The sequence below is a fragment of the Rousettus aegyptiacus genome, unplaced genomic scaffold (genome assembly GCF_014176215.1).
Source record: "Rousettus aegyptiacus isolate mRouAeg1 unplaced genomic scaffold, mRouAeg1.p scaffold_m13_p_9, whole genome shotgun sequence".
Taxonomy (NCBI): domain Eukaryota; kingdom Metazoa; phylum Chordata; class Mammalia; order Chiroptera; family Pteropodidae; genus Rousettus; species Rousettus aegyptiacus.
In genome coordinates, this window is record NW_023416312.1 from 94058133 (window position 1) to 94082548 (window position 24416).

At 38.1% G+C, this 24416-nt stretch overlaps 1 protein-coding gene and 1 pseudogene across 6 annotated transcripts in view; one reads left to right on the plus strand and one right to left on the minus strand.

Moving 5' to 3' along the window:
- The window catches only part of LOC107503194 (putative MAGE domain-containing protein MAGEA13P), a 98880-nt gene that overhangs the window by 71465 nt on the left and 2999 nt on the right, over window positions 1-24416 (minus strand). For 4 of the 6 annotated variants that reach the window (XR_004952850.1, XR_001595164.2, XM_016131146.2 and 1 more), the window contains exons 2-3: window positions 22827-22949; window positions 1213-1352 (exon numbers count right to left, since the gene is read on the minus strand). The gene's annotated coding sequence lies outside the window, so the exon portion shown is untranslated. The remainder of the gene's footprint in view (window positions 1-1212; window positions 1353-22826; window positions 22950-24416) is intronic. The other 2 variants (XR_004952851.1, XM_036226935.1) reach the window with 2 other exon arrangements.
- Window positions 2313-2431, plus strand: LOC118608421 (annotated as a pseudogene).

Below are 24416 nucleotides of genomic sequence, written 5' to 3' on the forward strand. Positions count from 1 at the left end.
TAAATCATTTCAAATGTGTCTGGTACATGTGTGGTATCATCAGTTTTGACATTTGTACCAAATTTGGAGTGAAAGGGTCCTTGGCACTTCTATGGAGTGACCATTTGAAGCAGGGCATGCAATAAACAGAAAAGTCATAGAGATATCCTTTACTTTACTTCTTTTGCTCTTGAAATATCGTGTAAACAAAAATATGTATCTTTTGCTGCATGACAAAATACCTCATTACTTAGAGGTGAAAAAATAACTTACTTTTTCTGACAGTTCTTAGTGTTGACTGAGCTCAGGTGAGTGGTTCTCACCAGGGTGCCATCAAATGCCATGAGTGGAATCAACTATAGGCTTCTTCGCTTAAATGTCTGGTCCCTGGGCTGGGGTCGCTGGAAAAGCTGGGAGCTGTTAGTCTCTCCATGTGGTCTGGGGTTTCATCACAGCGCATCATTGCCAGGTTAGTCACACTCTCTACTGCTGTCTGGCTTCCAAGAAGCAGGAGGTAGAAGCTGCCAGGCATGATATGTGACATGTCTGGAAATGGCACAGTGCCACTTCTGCATTATTTTGTTGGTCAAAACAGTCAAGGGATTTGTCAAGATTCAAGGGGTGAAGAAGCAAGCTCCTCCTTTTGATGGGAGAGGGGCAAGTTTCATTGCAGAAAAGCATTAGGAATGGGAGTTATTGTTGTGGTCATCTTTGGAAAAAACTATCTTCCATAAGAAGGATAAAAGACTGAATTACATAACATAAAGCAGAGCTAACTGATGTATGTTGAACTTATAATCTAAAAACTGAAACCCTACATCCTATTTTAATACACATAAAACATTCACGACACTGACCATAAAGAAAAATAATATATTCCAAATTGTTAGAAGCAAGGCAGACAACATTTTCTGATCGTTTCATCTGAATGATAATACTTATTGATAATAAAACTAAAAAAGCATGTCTTTACCCCCTCTGGAAAATTTAAATGCAGTGAAACTTTTAAGTCTTCTACTAAACAACTTGATTGAGAGAGCACATCACAACTAAAATGTTAGAATCTTAGGAAACGGCAATAATGAAAATGTTATATATATGAAACTCTAAGATGCAGCTCAATCACAGCTCAGAGGTGAATTATACAGAAATTTTTACTTAGAATAGGCAGATGGCTAACATGATCTGCACATATAATGGCTCAAACACAACCCAAGTGTATCTCTTACTCACATAAAAGTAGAGGACGGGTGAAGAGCTCAGAGGGCTGCCATCCTGAGAGAGTCACTTGGAATCTCTGGCTAATGGAGGTTCTGCCATATTGAATTTCTGGCTTTCAGGGTTTCCCTAGTTGTCATCTCCATTCCATCCACCTAGAAGAGCAAAAGAGCAGAGAGGAATGGATAAAGTGGGGTGTTTTGGGTTTGTTTTGTTTTCTGTTTTTACAGTGCAAGCCTTAAAGCGGCACAACTCATTTTGGCTCACATTCCATTGGCTAGAACTCAGTCACATAGCTACTCATATCTATGTCTCTAGGGAAGATGAGCTAAAGGAGCAGAGTCAACATTTACAAAAGCACTCTTTCCATTAACAAACATTTATGGAGTGCCTAGTATTTACTGGGACCTGTACTAGGAATATGGGATTTAGTGAGGAATATAAATGAGGTACACTATACTCTCATGAGTCTTATAGTCTAACGTGAAAGCAAATAATTATAATAATAGAGGAGTTATATTCATGTAATAGAATGTTTTTATCAGTGGAAGTAAATGAATTAGAGCAGTATCAACATGTATACATCTTAAAAACATGTTGCACAGTGAAAAACAAATTGCATGAGGTTACATCTTACATGTTATGTAAGTGTATGTATATATGTATTTTTTAGGAACCTTACATATTAGTAAACTAATTAAGACGTGTGTGAGTGATAAATACCAAATTCAGGACAATGGACAGCACTGGGAAAGCGGCAGGGTGAAAGGGGCAAGGGGTGTAATTTCAAGGAAGTTCAAGGGACTTTCACTTGAATTTGTAATGCTTTATTCTTTATTCTAATTTATTTTTGACCAATAAAAGTTACACATATTTAGGGTATAATATTTGCTATTTTGATATAGGTATACATTTTGAAATAATTACTACAATCAAACTAATTGACCTATAGTTACTACTTTTGTGCGTGTATGTTAAGAACACGAGATCTACTCTCAGCAAATTTCAAGTAAAAAAAATACATTATGGACGTGGTTCCACAGTGTAGCAGTTAGCACGTCTGCTTTACACATAGAAGGTCCTAGCTTTGTGCCCCAGTGGAGCCATGGTTCATGGTCTATGGCCATGCCACCCCGAATGTGCCCGATCTTATCTGATCTTGGAAGCTAAGCAGGGTCGAGCCTGGTTAGTACCGAGATGGGAGACCACCTAGGAAGACTAGATGCCGTAGGCATAAATAATAATGAATACTAAAAAAAATGCATTATGACTAACTACAGTTACCACGCTGTAAATTTGTTTCCACAACTTATTCACCTTGTACCTGAAAGTTTTTACCATTTCATCAATGCCTCTTCTTTCCCTGGACCAGAGACTTTGGTAACCACTATTGTACTACCTGTTATACTATGAGTTTGACTTTTTTTGTTGTTGTTGTAATGCTTTGTTCTTTACTTTGGTCATTATATTATACTTTTCATGTTTTTTTTATGTCTGAAATTTTCATAAGAAAATTTTGAAAGTGCTTTAAAATAAAACCATAATCTTATTTATGGAAAGATTTTTTTAAGAGCATGGAAAAGACACAACATTCATAATTTCCTATTCCAAAGAGTGACTGTATTATGCCAGACAGGGAGGGAAAGTTCAGTGATTGGATGAGTGACTCTGATGAGCATCTCCTAGACAGACAATGAGTGCCTTATATGGCCATTCTGGCCACTTTTGCTTCTGCCTATTCAGATGATTTTCCTTTAAAGTGTCCCTCAATTCCACTGACAAATTTGTAAGGGTTTCCCCATGGCTAGGGCAGGGTGGTTATTTCTACTGAGATGGCCATTACTTCTTGGCGCTGGCCTTGGGGATTCAGAATTGATTGAGAGGCGAAACAACCACAAGCAACTGCCAGATTTGCTTTCTTTCTGGAATTATAGATCAAGTAAAATTTAAATTGACTGCCTGACAATTCATTCTGGAGAATTCTATCTGATAGCAACTAATGCCCAAAGCCCCACTGGATCATGCCATTTGAATCCCTGAGTGGGAAAATGGAAAGATCAGGGCTATGCTAACCCCTTGGGGTTTCTTTTTTCCCCTGGATTCAAAGCTTTTTCTCTTGGATAAGAAAACCATTAGGCTAGAGTGTTGGGTTGGGAGACATCTCTAATCTTCCTTAAAATGTAAAGTTGGCTTCCATGCTGCATTTCAGCATACCCAGTATCATTTATTTTTATTTAGTAGAGGTAGTGCAAGAGGTGCATTGGAAAGGTCCTGAGTTTTTGGGTTCTCCAATTCCTCTGGCTCCTCCAAGACAACCCCATTTAAACCAATATAGCACATATTTAGCTAATCAGCCCACTTATTTTAATTTTAGAAACTGGCCACAATGGAGAATTTGACGACTTCAACTCTGCGAAGTTCATGATTATAGAAATTTTGGCGGTCTCATTAACACTAGCTGAAGTCAGAAAAGACTTCCTTAACAGAGTTTTCTGTCATCCTAAATTTTCGAGTAAACATCTGTGGATTTTGGCACTTACTGTTGAATAGTTTTTTAAAAAAATCTTTCAGCACCCTGCAAGACATTGATGGCATGCTCAAAATGAGTGATTTGAAAATAAATTAGTAAATAGACTATTAAAATAGGTGTGTTCAGGGTTTAGGAAAACCAGTGATGCAGAAGGTGGTATCCCATGACTAAAACCATGTATGTATATGCGTAGGTAGGTCAGTCGAGGATGATAGATTATATATATAATAGACAGACAGATAGATAATAGATAATAGACGATAGCCTTCCAATACTTAGAAAATCCACATTTTCTCAAGTACACGTGGAATGTAAAACATTGAACTAGGCCATACCACAAAGAAAACCTCAACAAATTTCAAAGACTGGCTGTCATACAAACCGTAATCTCAAATCTCACTTCAATTACATTAGAAATTAATAAGAAAAGATATGCCCACCCATATTTGGACAATAAAATATATTCTACCAACAAACTTGTAGGTTAACAAAGAAATTTTAAAACCTGTTTCAAATATAAATTCCCACTTTGTATGAGTTCGAGGTCTCTTGTAATCTTATGACCTTTCAAATACAAACCACTTCCTTATTAAGAAAATTCCCAAAACAACTTATTGCTGTGGATTTCTGCTCTCTTGCTTCATTTTATTCCCTGGGCATTTCCCTAATTTTATTGTGAGTTCAGATATTCATTTAAAATAATGTGATTTTATTTTATCCAGTATTCCTTGGTGGCTTTTGGTTTGGATTTGTGTTTAGCTGGAGGATTTTCTGGATATCTAGTCTGCCATTTTGCTGGAAATGGAAGTCATTGTTCTCTTTTATTCATATAAATCTATCCACCTTATTTGCTTCAAACCTAGGTTTCCACTGTAGATTATTTAGCAGGTACAATCTATGTAAAAGCATGTATCATAAAGATTCTCAAAAAGTGAAATTTAAAGATAGATGTTAAAACCAATTGAGAAAATACCAGCATTCTTCTATCCATAACCAAATGATGCTTGGTAATTCACATCTGATCTATTACCTGCCTTCTTGACATTTTCTAGATTTAGTTATATTATGTACAGTTCCTGCCCCTGGCACAGTAGAAACATAAACCAACTGGGATTTTCAATGCTATGACTATGAATAAAATTACTGTCATTTGGACCAGAAAACAAGCAATAAACTCAGTGTCAGTTAAGAAAATCAAACACCTGACAGGTAACTGAACCCACCTTCACCCTCAGCACATAGAGATTGTATCAGAGGTCACAAATGCCAAAAGGTTCTGCCCAGCATGTAGATGGTAAACACATGCTTACCCTTGAATCTGGCAACAAACTAGATGTCAAGGACAGGGTTCTGATGTTTACGGTGTAATATGACTTGTTTATTTGAAGAAGCACCTCTCAGAGTGACCAAAACAAAGAGAATTCACCTGTGCTAATAACAACCCCAAACAATCTGAAGTTGAATTTTTACTTATCCTTTTTTTGTCTTTCATTATTTGAATATATTACCTAGTTGAATGAATTGCCTCTCAAGCCAATATAATTCAGTAATTTCTTTCCATAGTTTTCTGTCCCATCCTAGTAGCCTACGGTGTCTTGTGTGTGTTCTATATCTTTGCAGCTGTCTTCCCAATGTCTCTTTTCACATCAGTATGTTGATAGAGTGACAGCTGGCTGAGCTGTAGCTTATGAGTATAAAACAAGTAATTGCCTCTCCCTTTCGACCTGACAGAGTCTTGTATAGATTGATATTACGGAAACTACAAGTGATTTTTAAACTTCAGCAAAATAGAACAATCCTGTAGCTTTTACCCTTGGATATGGAGTGTCATATGTGGTTTAAAACGTTCAATAAATATACTGACTTTCTCCTTAATAAAATGTGCTCTTTACTATGCTAACTTTCAAGAAGTCATCATAGAATTACCTATTATTTTCAATCATTAAATTTTAAAAGTGAAAATAACCTCGTATGTATCTCATTTAATGTTCTTATAATGGGTGGGTAGGCAATGCAAAAGTTCGATTTAATTTTACTGAAGTTCTCTAGCACAAAGCATTCCATAGCTCCATTTCCCACTAACCCATTTTTTACAATTAATGCTTCAGCTGCACTGGCATATGGATTTTTCCAATCAGTTGCCAAAATACCCTTATCCCTATTTTAGCCTGTCAGATATTGGTGGCAACAAAACTGTTCTCATAAGTAATCCTCCATGGTGTAAACTTTCTTGCAAGTAGCAGGCATTTGATAAGTGTTGAATTAAATTAAACATACTTAAAATTCTACTTTGAACATCATTTATTTTTTCATAGAGAATAAAATTCCCACATATTAGTACTACAGAAATCTAATTAATTCAGATTTCATATTTTATATTCTTGTTTTTCTGTTCTCTTTTCTTTACCAATATGAGGCTGAAACTTCAGGCAGATCTGAAGCCTAGTTCTAATGAGGTAGATGACTGAGAGTGGCCTCTGATTTAATCCATACTAGTGTCTTGTATGAGTGAATGGATATGAATGTTCAAGGGCAAGATGCATTAATGCCCTAATGCAATTGATTTATACATGGCTGCATCAAGCCTGCAGGCTGGCATGGAGTCAGGATTTCTTCATGCTTCTCGGAGCAATTAGAGATTGCCAGAGGGGAATGAGACCTCTCCCAAACAACAAAAAGATGAGGGGGAGAATGCTCGGCTTTATCTTTTTGAAAGACTTGATCGAATTCTAATCCTGATTACACAACGTCATTGATGACTGTGTTGCCTTGTGTGGAGCCGGGAGAGCTGCACCTCCAACTGGGAAAATGCTGTGTCTCTTTCTCTGTGTAGCCATCTTAGATCTGTTAATTCACTATAACTTTACTTATATTAAATAAACTTGTATTATGTGTCTCTAGGTTGATAATAATGCCGTCATTATGATACCCGCCTATGTCTTAGCTGTTCTATATAATTTGAAAGCATTATGATTGAAACATGAATGATGTTTTTGTACAAACCCTATAACTTATACAAACAAATGAGGGCTGTCATTTTTTGAATTCCTTTTCAGGAATTTGTTGTCTAAAATTGCTTTTCCTCTAAATAATACATCACTTTGCTTTAATTTTCTTATTTTCTACAATGTCCTAATGATAATTCCGTTGCTATTTAATAACTGGAAGATCTTAGGTAAATTAATCCTTTATGAATCTATTTTTTTCATCTATAAAATTGAAATAATGGCATATATTTAATAGTGAGGCATAAACCCTCCACTCAGTGTTGTACAACTCTGGCTTCTGTCAGCACCTCCCCTTCCCCCAAATACTATATTTTGTGCTGGGAAACCACCCTCTGCCTCCATTCTCACTCTGCAGATTATGTAAGTTTAGTTTTAAATCTGCAATTTGTGGTACTTGTAGGAAAGTTAAGAAGAGATGGTTAGTAAGTAAGGGAAATATGAGTCTTAACTCAGGAGAGAATTCTAGGACTGAGCTCGTTCTTACAGAAGCATCAGTATATACATGGTGTTTTTAGATATGGATGCTCATCTTATCACCCAGGAACCAAGTATGAAGTTATAAAGATGGAGGCGGAAACATGGGGCACAGTCATATTTAAAGGATATGGAGAGGAAGCAGAGCCTATGAAGTATATTGGGACAGATGCATATCTGTGTGGGCTAGCTGGCAAATACTTTATACTTAGATATTTCAAAGAGTGCAAATAACTGGGTCTAAAAAATTAGATAACTTTTTTTTAAACAAGGACTGATTTGCATTACCTTTCAAAAAGTCAGCTATATGTAGGTACAGTATGAGGAAAGTTTGGTTTAATATAAGTTGGTGTTGAAAAGACCTAGCAGGATTGAGGTTAGTTCACTCTCAATGTTAAGGGTGAGATATAATCCATCTGATCAAAACTGATTTTTCAAAATAGCTTTCTTCCTTCCTTTCTTTATCTTGTAAGGCCTTTCCTTTTAAAATTAGCAGTTGGCTCTTTTCTGGCTCTTAAGGATGCAAATTGTGTATCACTTTATCTGCTATTTTTGCCAGCTTCTGCTTTAGGAGTCTTGTAATTGTTATCTCATAATATCAGTATCCTCCAGTGTTTAATATTCTTATCACTTCGTCGTGAAATAACTTGGCTAACATACTGTATTTAATTTTCTCTCTTAGCCACTTTAGTACTTTTTTATCCTCAAAAGTTAGTCTAATTCAGAATTGAATTCAATACACCCAGACCCCTTTGATTCAATGACTTGGATCAAATAGTCAGTTGTCAAACTGAGATGAATAACTCAAACTGATACACTTCTTTGGCCAACTTGTATGAAGCCAAAGCTCAGGCCAGTTTGGCTACCCATATTTGTGCCTGGCATTCAATATATTTGTGGGCAATTGGAATAAATGTGTTAATGAACCCACTAAAGACTAAAGACACCATAAGTTGGGGCCTTGATAAGTTGATGATTACCTCCTTGTAAACCTGCCCCAAGCTTCATCTCCCAATGATCCTCTTTAGATTATTTCACTTTCACAATTTCTCCAATATCATCTTTCTTTTTGTCGTCTCTGCCATTACTGACCTGACACTGACAATCTAGACTTTTCTCATGTATTTATTTGTGGTAATTCTTGAACATCTTTGTTCTCTCTGAAAACTATATTAAATTGTGAATATATTTATTTCATTTTCGTAAATTTACTACTACGACTATGACTACTACTACGACTACTACTACCAATACTATTACTACTACTACCAGAATTACTACCACTACAGTAGTAATCACCATCATTAACCTCAGCAACAGCACCAGGTCTTATTCATTAACTGGATACTATAATTGCTATAGGTCCTTGAACCTGTATGCATGATTCTGAAACATGTAACATTCTTTTCTCAATCAGTATTTTAATTTATGTAAATGACATTGTGTATAGATTCCATTATCTTCTTTAATTCTTCCGCTGAACTATACAATGTTAACATATATCTGTGTTGCTGTGTTTACCTAGTTCATTGCTTCTCACTTCTACACAGTATACATAGTATGTATCTATCACATTTTACTGTTCCTTTTAAAAAAATGATGAATTAACATCACATTTCTGCTCCTTTTATAATAAACCTTATTGGAAGATACGTTTATACTTGTCTTCACTTTGCCTCTAATTCTCTCTTGAACACTGAACAGACTCTTGTCCCCAACACTACACTGTAACACAGCACGTAAAACACATTTGTCAAAGTCTCCAGTGAATTCTGAATTGCCAAATCCAGTTGTCATTTTTTAGTTGTCATCTTACTTGACCTTTTGACTGCATGATCCAGCCTACCTTTTCAATCTCATACTCCAGTATGTTCCACTTCTTTCATTGGAATCCAACTGCATGTGCTACATTGTTATTTCTCAAACACATATTAAGCCTGATTTAACATCATCATCTTTGCTTTTGCTTCTTAGTCTGCCTAAGACCCTCTTGTCTTCAGATAGATATATTCATCCATTAATTAGCACCTGCTAAGGACAGCCTTGCTGCTGCCATTCTCTCTTCCCTTACCCTACTTAATGTTAACTCAGAACACTTAGTATTATGTGAAATATCATTAAAGCATTACTGATTTATTTTGTTTATTGCTTGTCACTCCTCAGTAGAATGTAAGCTCCCTGAGGGCAGGAATATTTTCTATTTCTTTCACTGCTATATTGCCATGGTCTGATACAATTCATGGCTCATAGATTTTGAGAAAATTTAAGTTGAATTAATAACTCAATCACGTCACATAAAATGCTCTTGTAGTTTCTGTAAAAAAAAAACATATCTTTGTTCAATTTTTTTGTTGGCTATTTTAGTAATTTAGTAGAAAAGAGACAAATCAGACAATCAAATTATGTTTGGCTGTTACTATGGCCAATTATTTCTGCCTGAGGATGTGTCATGTCATGGGTCCATTCCAAATAAACAATGAGATAGATATTACAGGAACCAAGAAATATAAACCAGTTAAATATTTTTTTTCTTCTGTCCCTTTATCTTCTACTTTAAACAGCATGCAGATATTATTCAGATAGTTTTGGTTCTCTCCTTGTGATTTTTTCTTTTTCCATTGTCTATATAATTCTTTCCTTCCTACAAGTTGTGGAGAGGAGTGATAGATACTGAGTTTTGTCTCATTGCTTATTTTTAAGGGATCAGAATTAGTTTTAACCAAAGAAGAGAGTCATCCTTGAATGTGGTAAGTACCTAAAAGAGCTATAAGCCTGTAAGAACTACAGAATATTCAATATGTACCAAACATAATAAAAGTTTTACAGAAATAAAAAATAGCTCTTTCTTCTACAAATATTAAAATAGCTTTCTCCCTAATATTGAAAACAATTTACAAATGATATATTTGCCTCAAGAATAATAGCCTTATTATATATGTCAAATTATAAACCCAAAGAAGCAGCTTGTTGTTTCCTAAATAGCTAATTCTGTCCTTTAACAGATAGTAGTGCCTTCTCTATAAATAAATAGCAACAATCGGTATATTATGAATTAATAGAGGACAAGATGACCAGACTGACCTCTATTCTAGAAGACCTACCAAACCATATCTGGAAAACAGAAACTAGTGATTATGTCACTTGTTATTGCAATTTGCACTCCAAAATTAAGCTGTCTTATTGTTTCAGCCTTTGTTGTACTAACTGCCATTTGGTCTGGAAACAGATGGGCCCTTGCTAATTAAGAGAACTGCTGTGGTTCATTAAAGAAATAGCAAACAACCAAATGAAGTGTCAGTTCTTAGGGTCACTCAATGTACAAAGCTTGATTGCATTACTCATTTGTTCTATCTTCCTCTGAAACATTGACTTAAACTAATGATTTACCATATATTACCTTTAAGTACTGTAATTACAAAAACCACAGCACACCAAAAGGCTTAAGCATGTGTGGTATTATTTGGGGAGTGAATATTTCATTAGTTATTTTAGACCCCTAAAAAGATGATTTATAAAAGCATTGCTTTCATACTTGGAAGAGACCTTAGGAATCTTTTAGTTCAATGTTTTTCACTCACTCAGTTGTTCAATCCTTATTAAGTTCCTTCTTCTTACTAGGATTTGTGGTAAATGCTCATGATGCATGCATCACTAGGACTATTCTTGTCCTCAAGTTTTCAAAGTCTTTTTTTTGGAACAGAAATACATATAAAGTAATCATAATAAAATACATTATTTTGTCATTGAAATGTATAAGAAATTTTCTAAGTGCAGAGAGAAACACCTAGCTCTAACAGGGCGAAAGATGGTTATATAAGGTTTTTGTGGAAGGGACAATGTCGTTAGTATACAGAAAGCTTTCAATATTTTTTTTGTTTTTCTTGCTGCTATCTTGAATACAATTTTATTTGTCTCTCCTACTAGCTTTAATCATTTGTTATTCTCATTGATTTTCTATGTAGATGAGAATATTACCTGTAATAATAACTTTATGCCTTCCTTTCCAATGTTTAACAATCATTTCTTATTTTTTTACTTTATTGTAGAGAATAAGATATCCAGAGCTTTCCTATGTTCCATATTCTATTCTATTCAATAATGAATAGAAATCGTATCCAATTCCAGTTAGGATAAAGAAAGTCAAAAGAGATTGTCCTTCTCACTCTGTCAATGAGGAAAACCTAGATAATATACAAAGGCATAAATTTTAGAAACCAAGAAGAGAGCTGAGAATTTTTCAATGAACTAAATACATAGATTTCAAGCTTTTCTAGGTGATAAGAGAATGGATGCCATTTCCATCTCAGGCAGAGTGGAAAGGAAGAGAAAAACATCTATTAGATGGGCATAGGAGAAAAGAACAAAACTTTTACTAAACATTTAATAGCTATATATGGCCTGGATTTACATGATAGAATTCTTAAGAGTCCTTGTGTCAGAACAAGTCTGCATCTACCTGTCAACCTTTCCCATGGGCCTTCAACAAGATATCAGGGGTAGCCCAGCAAAGACTGAGTATGAAAGGCAAAAGCCTGAAGATATGACAGGAGAGCTGGTTCTTCATCAAGGTCATTGCAGTGGCCCTCCAAAGGCTTTGAGCAAGGAAGAGATCACCACCTGAGGAGCAGAAATCCAGGGGCAAGACGAAAAAGCAAAGGAATTCTAAGGCAACCCAATCATTGTCAGCCAAACTATAAAGCTATGATTTCCCCTGGATCTGCAAGCTTGTGACTGCAGTATTAAGCATAAAAAATTCTTTAGAGTTTGTGGATGCTTTGATCTCCTTTGAAGGGGAAGTTCTGACCCCACCATTGAAATAATATAAATTAATGGTGAAATAAATCTAACTAAAGTTGAAGAAAAAGTCCATATTCAGGTCAGCTATAGATTAGATTGACTCGACTCCCCACCTCCAACACATTATGGCCCAACAGAAGAAGGGATATGATTTTTCCTGAGATAAATATTATTTACTTTAGATTCTACTGCATATTTTTTAAACACAGTATCTGGCACACAATAAATTATGAAAAAACAACATTAGGAAGCACTCAATTATAACCTATTATCAAGGGAAGAAATAGTCAATAGAAGCAGATCCAGGGCTTTACAATGTGTATGATAAATAGGTAGGCTATTTATATGAAAAGGTGGACAGATGAAGAATTTCACTGAAGAGACAGAAAATGTATTTAAAAACCCTTCGAAATAAAAATGCAAGAATTAGAAAATACAACATCATAAATGAAGGACTTAGCCAAGGATTAATAACAGACTAGGCACAGTATAACGAATATTGTTCGGTATGAAAAACAAAAGAAACTATCACATGTTCCTGGTAGATGTGCAAAATATTACAATGATTTTGGGTAATTATTCGTCAATCTCTTATAAAAATTAAACATATATCCGTACTAAGATCCAGTGTTTCCACTCCTAAGTATTTACCCAAGAGAAATGAAAACACAGATCCAAAAAATGAGACTTCCATAAAAATGATAATGGCATCATTATTCATAACAGCCGAAACTAGAGAACAACCCAAATTTCAATCAATTGGTGAATAGATAGTGCGGTATAGTCATATAAAATGCAACTTCAAAATAAGCATGTAACCCAAGGATGAATCTCAAAAATATTATGTTCAATAAAGCCAGACACAAAACAGTACATTCTATATTTTTCCCATTTATATAAAGTTCATAAGAGACAAATCTAATCTATAGTAATAGAAATTGGAAGTATTGCCTAAGGGGATTGATGGGAAGAGACAAGGGAATTCCTGGCCTAAAAAAAATATTTTTGGGGGCGCGGTTATATGAGATTATAAATTTTAATAAGAACTGAACAGCTTTTGAAGGTATATGCATTTTACTGTATGTAATTTGCACCCTAAGCATAAAAATATGTATTTTTAGAGTTAAGGCTGAATAAATAACAAAGAAACACCGACATATACTGGCTTATATAAAACCAAAGTTTATTTTTTCTCTCATATAATGGTTAAGCTGTTCTGAGCTAGAGGAACTACTCTGCTCAAAGTAGTCACTCAGGGAACAATATATTCTTTTTGCTCTGCCATTTCCTTGGAATTGTCTTCAACTGAATGATCAAAGCAGGATTGCTGCTATGTCCATGTTCTAGTTCATGAGTAGAGAAAAACAATCCATGGAAGTTCATTTTCTTTAGGATGACCTGGAATTCAAACACATGACTCCCACTCCCATTTCAAAAGCCTAAAATTAGTCACATGGCCACTCCTAGTAGAACACTCATTGACTGAGAGTTTAAGCAAGGGAGCTGAAAGAGCATTAAGGAAAGAGAAGGTAAACAGGGACAATAGACTAGTGGTTACCAGAAAGTGGGGGAGGGGAAGGGGAGGTAAATAGGGTAAAGGGGTCAAATAATGTGGTGAGAGAAAGAAATTTAAGTATGGGCGGTAAAACATACAGTGCAAAATATGTATGACTTACTGTTGAAAAAAATTAAAAAACAATAATTTAAAACATATATATGTGTGTGTGTATATATGATTTTATATTTGTATACATTGTATACACACACACATGCGTGCACGCGCACACACACACACACACACACAGAGTCACCTAAGGAAGTGCGAAAGTAAACTGGGGAAAGTAGCATGGCTTTAGAAGTACTGAATTACTGAATGCCTAGTTTGGATATATGATTAGGAATTTCAAGTGAGATCAGTTAAAACAAAGTTATTTTGTTTCTAACCATGCTCAGCTCCGCTATACACACACGGAATAGCCTGAGAGTTGTATTCAACCAGGATGGCTTTGCTAAAGGAGTATGATGAAAAGAGAGATGATCCATTATGAGTGTATGCATGGGAGTGATTATAATGATTAAGGACTTTGTGGACAAATAAACAGGCTCATAGAAAGTCATCCATTGTCATGGACCTAAAAATGTGTGGAGCCAGGGGTTGAACCCAGGTCAACTTAATGCCAATTTCTGTCCTTATTACACATAGCACAGTGAATCACTGCTTTAAGTGGGAGCTGAACAATATAATTTGATGGATCATGTAATATCTATGTATCAGGGACGTAGATGTACAACTTTACACAGTAGTAATCAATGATTCGACTTCATGATTAGGGAGAAAATAGGATTTAAATAGAAAAAGGTATAAATGATATAAATATAAACAACTCTCTAATGAATCTATCCAGATAAGACAAATTTATTTAATAGGCATTTTCTTATCTAGTGACTAGAGGATTCCAACCACTTATTTTTGTGAACGAAGAGACTAAGATCTAGAAAATATAAGGCAGAGCCTGAACTAGAATAGAGGTGTTCTGAGATCTAGGCTGTCATCCTTTCCATTATACCATGCAATTTTAGAAGATTTAGATATAGTCCTGCCTAATGCCAAAAAGATTGGACAGATGACCTCTTGACATTGCCTTCATTCTTTTAAGATATATTCTCTGATTCTATAATACCTGTCACAAGATTATACACACTGATACCTAGTAACAGTATTATCTTAGTCTCTTTTTCTTCTAGCTTTATTGAGGTATAACTAACATGAAAATTATATATACTTAAGGTGTACGATGTGATGATTTTATATTTGTATACATTGTAAAATGCTTACCACAATCAAGCCATCTTACTCTCTTCATGAGTCTTTGTATTCTTTATCCTAAAGATTCACGGAAGCTAAGAATCCGATGCATTAATTTGGCTGTTTTGAGAAACATTGAGTAAAAATAAATATGGGATGCTAATTTTCATTGAGATTGTAATAGAAAAGATAGCAACTTTTCCACAATCTCCTAAATAATTTTCAACTGAAGAAATCTGAAGATAAGCTTAAGAACTGTACCTGGTAGGCAGTGCTTATTGAATTTTTTCTTACATTGCTGAATAATTTCACATTACTTAGGCTGTGTCATTATGTTTCTATCACAATGGGGGAAAAACATTAAAATAATGAATGTCGTGTCTCATTTGTCAAGATCTGAGTCACTAGCATGAAGCATCTTTCAGTGTAAATGCAATTTGGGAGGTTAAATCATACTCTTCCTATTTGAAAATACCCAAGTGGTTAGTACTGAGCCATTTTGCTAATACATAGAATACTAAAAATAATTTGGCATATGGAAAAGATTTTCAAGACTAGATGGTTAAAAAGGAAGAGTAAATAAAAAGCTTCATGTTTTACTTATAAAAGTCACAGTTTACCCTTTTGTGAAGAACAGAAAGGCTTTTATGAAAATGTGTACTTACAGAATGTCATACTGTATAAAATGTTATGAAGAAATCAATTTCCATTTTCTTGTACACTTCTCTCAACATGCTGCTCTTGCAAGCATCAAGTGGGTATCCTTCATTGTATACATCTCAAGACACGAAGGAATTAATAGATAAAAGTTTAAGATGAGCAAACTGGCTAATCCATATTTGTAGTGTCAAACTACTGAGGCCTGGAGAAACTTCAGGGCAAGAAGGAAGAAGCAGGTGTCAGACGTCCCCTCTTCATCTCTGTTTATGAAATTAGGATCTCTAACCTCTATAAAGAGGAGAGAAGAGAAGTTAAGCCTAGGAAAATGAGAAGGGGCAGGGGTTTTACAGGATTCATGAGCTAGCCTTTTTTTGGCAGATATTGGGTTTGAACTTTTGAATATTAGAATTTATGCTTGAATTGTGAAACATCACCTGTACACCTGGAAGAAAATGGACTTGAGAACGTGCCTGAACATCTTTTCATCATGGTTGGGTGGCCTGGCTACAATGACTGGTCGAGTGACAAACTATGCAGTGGGGTATGAGAGTCTCATATTTAAGATAATCCTGCCATATCCTAAAATGACCTCTATTGATTCCCATCTCCTGGTAATCATGCCTTTGTGTAATCTCCTCCACTTAAGAGTGGACACAATCTGCAACTTGCTTCTAACCAACAGATAATGGCAAAGATGGATATCAACTGCCATGACTTGGTTATGTTATATGGCCAAGGTGATGGGGTGTCATAACTGTAACTATGTTACATTATATAAGACTCTATTTATATATGGCTACATTTTAACAGACTGGAATGAGAGACTCTTCTTGTAGGCTTGAAGAAGCCCATGTGGGAAAGAACTACAGGTGGCCTCTAGGATATAGAGGTAGCCTCCAACCTGTGGTAAATATCCGGGGCTCTTAATAATATAGTTTCAGGGAAATGAATTCTGCAGTTGCCTGAATGAACTTAGAAGTGAATTCCTCTGCAGTCAAGACCCCAAAAGAGAATCTCAGTTCCAGCAGACATTTTGATTGCATCTTTGTGAGACTCTGAAACTGAAGATCCAACTAAGCCATGCCCACAGACTCCTGGTCCATTGTAAATGTACTTGCATTTAGCACTGATACTTAATGGTACAAAAATTTAAGCTGTGATGGGAAAGAAAAAGCATGAGCCAAATCAATTTCTCCATCATACTGACATTATTACTAATCCCCAATACAGAAATCTGCCCTCTGACAGAACAGTCTAGAAAGCACCTGCACTCCACTTCGCTCTCATGCAATGACTTTGCATACAAGTGTCTATAAAATGACATTTATTCAGTGCTCACCACATTCAGTAAAATAACTTGTCCGAGGTCACACAGTCAGTAAATTAAAGAGGTATAATTAAAAACCAGGAAGGAAATGCAGGTAGCTTGGCTCAACAGCCTACAGTCTTAACCATTACACTGTGGTATATTTCATGACGCAGTTGGGAGAGCAGCCATCCTCTGGGACTCCAGGCATATTACTCCAGGCATAATACCGAAATGTCTATGACAATTATTTAATGTTTTATTTCCGTGCTTCAATAATGAATTCCTAAGTCTTTGAGTGCTTGTTGAGCACACTGCTCTAGCAGAGCTGAAACAAGCAAGGCGATTTCAAGCTGAGCAGAGAGACACTGAACTCCAAATCTGGTATGGTTTAGGTGAAGAAAAGAAGGAGGAATTTTCCACTTTGACCTTATTGGAGGCTACAGTGACACTCTATTCCTTCCGTTTGAAAAGCCTTCTTATACCAATTAAATGTGGCATATTTTAATTTAGCTTCTAATAAGTTTAAGTTGTATAGTTCAAAGTTTTTTTTTTTGTCTTTAGGAGGCATTCTCTACAACATGGCAGTTTAGTGCCTAACCCGGTAAGTTCAGTGGTTGCTAAGGGACTATTCAGTGCATGCTTGAACTATCAAAGCTATACCTTCAATGGACAGAGTTAAGGTAAGAGATGTAACCAGGCAGCTGGGAAATATCCTTATGAATGTAAGAGGATGATCACAGGTTGACAGTGGGGGCACAGTGCTTATGAGTATTTTTTTCTCTTTTCAAATTTAAATAAAGACTCAATTATGCTTAGCATTCAGCTACCTAATTTTGAGCTCTGGGAAAGAAACTCAACATCTTGTTACCAGTCGTTTGTCAACAGAAGAAAGACTCCTCTTGAACAGGCAACAGCTGAGGACAGAGATGTTATCAAGAAAAGGCAGTCATAAAACATCTCTGAGGGAACCAAGGGAAGTGCAGGAGCCAATGATACCACTCATACAGAAGGAAGATTCTGCCCATCGAAAAATCTTGCCCCATGCTGATCTCACAGAGATTCTAAATAAACTCTTGATTCTTCCCAAGTATTTTGATGATTGAACACATGCCATGTCTGCCCATGCACTACATGCCAGTAACCAAGAAAATACACGCACATATACACACACATGCACACACACTCCTGAGTGTTTACTGGGAGTCTAAGTAAATGAAATAATTATTTCCAAAGTGCAGCATCCCTCAGAAGCAACTAGTCCTTAAGACCTCCTAACATCTACTTTTAAACTACAAAAGCTTTTTGCGGAAAATTAGCCAGATATGTCAGAGCTGAAACCATTATTGCAAAAGTTTAAAATTCCCTAAATGTTATTTAGGGAAGATGGTGGTTACACTAAGTAGTGGTAAAATTAAGTAGTGACTGATTGATAAGAAGGATCAGCAAGTAAAATATGAAATGGACCTTAGGTATTGGGTTCTTTTCAGTCTTGCTTTAGATCATAACCTATCGGATAGGTCCGTAGTATTTACTAATGAGCAATTTTCATAAAGAAGAATTTGGATATTTTCCATTCATAGGCAGAACCTCTCAGAGAGAACTGCTGCTGTAAAACCCTTGAGCACGATTTATCATATGTCCTCAAACTATGGCTTTCAAGATTCATTTTCCTAGGGAAGGTCTTAATACTGAAGGATTGGCCATGGCCTGGGGCACCTTTCCTGCATTTCCGAAGGCCCTTGCTTGCTGATCACTGGCTCCCCCTAGCCTGGCCTCCCCTGAAGCATCCTGAGTCAGCGGCACTCCCTCAGGCCAGGCCAGCTAAGTGCAAGGTTCTGTGGTATCTTGTTTTTCTCAGTCACCTGAAGACAATCATATATATATATATAAAAGGAGGCTATTAAGATATAGACAGAGAAGAAGCAAATTATCATTTCTTGGGGGAAACAAAGATGAAAACAGTGTCCCTCCCTGTGCCTGTTGTGTTTGGACATTTCTAAAATCCAGGAAGGAAGGCTCAGGCAGGGGACAGAGGGACTGGAGTGGAAACTGCTCCTCACAGTGCAGAGTGGGGATGAATGGACAAAGTAATGACGCTGTGTGTATTACGTTGCATCTGAGAGAATGTCTACTCATATGATGAGAGCACAGGAAAGTCACGCCCAAGCAGACCCAGGTGAGAGGAGAAAGAGATCAGAGAGGTGGTGCCCTATGATCTGAATCGTCAGGGAGCAGGATATCCTTGATAGAATAAGGGGGAGGAGCAATGCAGCCTAAGGAGTTGGGGGGAGTTGAAAAGCACAGACCTAAATCAATTGGCAAAACACATCTCAACATAGTCAGAAATCTGAGATAGGAAGATGACCTCAGCAGAGTAATCAGTGGGAGGAGAAAGCACTTGTTCTAGGACGTTAAGAGATGGGTAACTTGTGACGGTAGTGCTGCCCCAGTCATCCTGAGACCCCTTTGAGGGAGCCAGCCTGAGAGAAAGATAGACACCTGGACGAGCATGGACCTTTACATCCTTGATGGCTCTGCCAACAAGGGAGCCAGCCCCACCTCAGGCTTCTCATTAGGTAAGGGAGTGAATGTCCTTAAGGGGCAACTAGTTTGAGCTGGTCTTCTATTGCATGTAGCCAAATACATCTTGATCAGTGCAGGCAGGATGGAGGAGTCACGAGGATTCTGTAGAGCAGTAAATTGCAGAAGACACCAATACTCAGAAACAGTTCATTCATTCACTCATTCCCTTCATTCATTCATTCATTGGACAAAGACTTCCTGAGGGCTCACCATGTTTTTGACACTATTGCAGGAGCTGGGACTTTGACAGTGAACAAAACAGACAAAGGTCCTGATTTTCTAGAATTATATTCTATGAGGGACAAGATAATAAACACAATAAATGAGTGAATTTGGAAGTCTGTTAGTGTTGTGAACTATGGAAGGAAATAAAACTGAGGAGAGGGTTAGGGAATGTGGAAAAGGGATTAACCTCCAATAGAGTGGTCACTGAGGTGTTTGTGTTATTTTACATTGGGTACTTATCTTAAAACAGACCTCGTACAAGGTGCCTCAAAAGAACTTTTTCATGTAATCCCTACCTCAACTCCAATGGGTACTTATCATTCCATCTCATAGATAAGAAAACTGAGGCTCAGAGGTGAGAGAACTTAACTGACGTCCCATAACTGATGGGTGGCAAAGTGTGGCCTGTGATTAGCCTTTATTATCCACACAGGTTTTCCCAGCTGGAGTCAAGGATTCAGGAAATTACAGGGTTGATAGCTGGATCCCTTTCAATGAAGGACTAGAAATTCTGACACGAACCCCATAATATTCCAGAGAAGGTGTAGTGTCTACCACTCTGATGTGGGAGAGACTGTGTAGATGCTAAGGCTAGGAGACCCCTGCCAGAGGGAGTCATCTGGTCATCTCGGACAAAGGATCCCTCAGGCTTCTATTCAGTTCCTATTCAGACCAGTTCCTTAGTAAATCGATGACCAAAGTTTGGTTAGGAAGACAAGGGATGTACTCATTTATTTGACAAAAATAGTAGATAGCACTTGCTGTGTTCCAAGTTCTTTCTTAGGAGCTTTACAAATATAAATTTATTTTAACTCATATAATAACACTGTGAGGCTAGTACTGCTATTGTTCTCACAGATGAGGAAACTGAGGCCTAAAGAGATTCAATAGCATGCTCCATGTCCCACAGCCAGTCAGTCGCAGTGCCAAGATTTGTACTATGATTCCCAAGTCTGGATGCTTCATTTGGCATGCTGCCATGGGAATTTTAATCCTAGAAGGAAGACCAAAACTGACATTTTGGGGTGTTACCATGTTTCAAGGACTGCAGCAAGCACTTTAAATGCATTAATAAACTTCGGTTAAGTTTATGGACTTATCTGGAGAAGATCTGACATAGTTAACATATTGAGTTTCACCATTCCAGAACACGGTATAGATCTTCATTAATCCAAGGCTTGAGTGTGTCCTCAGCAAAGTACTACACTGTCTTTCCTGCTGCGGGCCCTGTACTATATAATTCTATTTCTGGTTTTTCTCACAGCATCCTCAGGAAGCAGGTGTTATAACAAGTGCCACATTTATAAATGAAGGCACTGAGGCTCAGTGATATAAACTGATTTGTCATAGGGCATGCCTGGAAATGGTGAGTGGCGGAGCCAATACATGGCGGAGACTGATATGGCTGTTTCTGGTATTTGTGATGTTTATCCAGAGCTACATGACATGACTCCTGGAGCTGCAGAGTCCAGGCATAATGATGATAATGACATCAATGATGTTGATGACAATATCGATCATAATCAATCATGATCATAGTAGCAATCATAACTGCTAACTCACACAGTCAGTGAGCACCAGGCTCTGATCTAAGCCTTGTAATACATTAATCTATTTGCCCTGTGAATAGATACTATAGTACCCCATTCTACCAATAAGGAAACTGAGGCACAGAGACACTAGGTAACTTGCCCAGGGTCACAGAGCTCATGAGCACAAAGATGCGATTTGTCACCAGGATGTCTGGCTCCAGAGCCTGGGCTCCTGAGTGTGATACTAAGGAGAAAACAGCCCAGAGCTCAGTGTGGGGCAAGCAGCCTTGGAAAAAGTGAGCTGCAGAGATGAAGGAATGTGAATGGGAAGATTTATTCCTTGGAAAATAGGGGCCAGTGGGAGTGGCTAACATAGTGATTCCAAGACTTTAGCATTCCATGAACTAATAAATAATTAAAACCTGGGAAAACCACATAGTTATTTGATCAATTAAGGACATTTATTCAGACATCATGTATCATCTACTCTCATCAATATTACATGAAAGAAAGGACTTTTTAAAACCAAAGAAGGAAGAGGACATCATCTCAAAATCAAGGGCCATCTTCTAAATTGAGACTCACTGCACTGGCTGAATTGTCCTTCATTGCCAAGGACAGAGATGCTGGAAGAACGACATGAGTGGAGCGTTCACACTGCCCAAAGCAGCTGTGACATGCGGTCAGTGCTCATGGAATGGTGGTTGATCCTCTTTGTAGTGACCCACAAGAGAAGGGGAAAGGAAAGGGCTCTCTTGGGCTGTCCATCAATGCCATTTGACGATGTGTCTATGCATCCTCTACAATCATCTCCAGTACCAGTGGAGGACCTTGACCCATGTTTACGAAACAAGAGGTGACCCTGTTGGCACCTGGGAACAACTGAAATTGTGGTCTTTCCTCCAAAAGATACCAGGTGACAGTGATGGCAAATGCCTGTCTGACTCACCCTCCTTCTTGGAGACTAGCTCATCACTGAGGGCCCCTGCTGTGGGCACTGTGGGGAGCCCCTGACCCAACCAAGCTGGGCCAGACATCTTCCCTATTGTCGAATTCTGGGGTAAGGATCTCAGACTAAGGCTAGCCTGTGATGGCACTGGGGTGAGAAGTCAATGAAAACATAGTCCCGGGTGGCCATTTCCTGCCTCAAAGCTGCCCATAAAGGAAAGTCCAACTGCAAGAGGGATTGACAGTAAAGACGGAAAATTTGCAGAGAAAAGTAGAGACAAGGAATCTGCGGGCCTCAGACAGTGAGAACCAGGCTGGCCAATTCGTGTCTACCATAAATTCACTGCAGCAGAAAAAGCCAATCAGCAGAGATTGGCATGAGCAGACACAAAGAGAGAAGCGATGACAAGAGACCCATGGCCAGGACATAGTGTGGGTCCTTTCAGTTCTTGATTTCAGTATCTCACAGGGCTCAGCTGGGCAGTCTGCCCTTGGCTTCTGCAATATATCCCCATTACCTTCCAATAAATTCTCCCTTTGTTCCAAATCATATTGACAGGGACTCTGATTCTAGCCCCACCAATTCCTGGTGGAGACACAAGGAGATGAGGCAGGATGTAAGACCAAAACAAGGCAGGTGCTGTGGGGAGAGGAGAGAGGGCGGGCCTCCATGTCTTCTGGGCTAGCTGGGCCTAGAAAGCAAGGGCAGATTAGAAGACACTGCAGGATCCCTAAGGGGGCGCGAGTGAAGACCTACCCAGTGAGAGCAGGCTGTCTAGGTCTGCAGCATCACCTCCTGGTACAGGGTCCTTTGGGCTCCGTCCTCTGAGCCAGGACCTCCGACTGAAGGTCAGGCCACATCCTCAAAGGTCACCAATTCCTAGAAAGTCAAAGAGAGGCAGGGATGTTGGTCTTATGGCCATAGGATGGGATTAGAGTCTGTCACTAAGTAAGTGGAAAAGATCCAGGGGTACCCAAAGTCTGAATCACTGTGCACTTCCTGAGGGCCTAGCTCTGTGATGGGCTCAGCGGGGGTAGATAGATGCTGCTTTTGCACAGAATGCAATTGTGTCAGAGTGAAAAGTTTTCAATGAGTGAAGAAGCCATTGGAGAATGACACAAGACAATAACAAGCCCTTGTGTCGTAAGAGGAGCAGACAGTAAGCACTGGAGGACATCAGGGTAAAGAGGACATAATTTTAACAATAAGCCCAACACCAACAATGGTAACAGCAGCAGCTGCTGAATCTTAGTGGTCCTTACCAGGTGCCTGGCTCCATGCTGAGCACTTCACATGCCATATTAAAGTGATGAAATGTCCCCAGCACTGGAGCCAGACATCTCGGATTGAATCCCACTCCTTGAATCTGACATTTGCTAGCTGTGTGACCTTGGAGATGTCACCTCTTTTCCTTGAGCGCCGATTTCTGTATCAATATACTAATAGTTCCCACTTTCCCAGGCTGTTGTGAGAATGAAAGAAAAATGCTCACAGGGCAAACACTGGAATGCTGGGCACATGTCTGTGTATTTTGCAACTTGGACTAAATCTTCCCGCAGCTCGTGAGGTCAACACTGTGATCATCTCCTTCACATGGTCAGCACACTGAGGCTCAGGGAGAGTCAGCCGGATGTTAAACAGAGTCACATGTCTAATAAGCAGAGATCGGAACCCAAGTCCCAGTCCATGTCTCCTCCACTCACCAGTGATGGTGAAATGAACATCCAGCAAATGATCTCACAATCTTGCCCTTAGGGACTATCTCAGCAGATAGAGGGGGCCCTCAGCAACCAAATAGAAACTCGCAGGCCTCCTTGAACAATATATATCCCTACCTTTGTGCATGTGGTTCCCTCTGCCTGGCATGCCCCCAAACCCTCCTCATTCCTAAGCCTAATCTCACTCTGCAAAGTTGACTTTAGGTGTCACCCCCAGCGTCCCTAGTCTACTGTATTGTCATGGTTAAGAGTGGAGGCTCTGGTGGTTGATATACTGACTTTGAGTTTCTATTACTTAAGAGCTGTGTGACCTTGGGCAGATAACTTCTCGGAGCCTCAAGTTCCTCTTCTATAAAGTAAGGACAATGATAGAATCTAAGGAGGTGAGAGTTAAACAAGGTGATGCATATTAACTGCCCCTCAGTGCATATCAAGGGCTCAATGAAGGCCAACTCTTAATTATTGTTTGGTTAGTAGTATTTTTCCCTTTCGTTCCCTCAGTAACCTGGAAAAGCCCAACCCAGCCTGCATCTTTGCTTCTATAATTGTGCCAAATTCCCTGCACAAAAATTCCAAAATGAGGGCAGGCAGGGGCAAGGGCTATTTTAGCTGAAACTGCCAGGAAAGT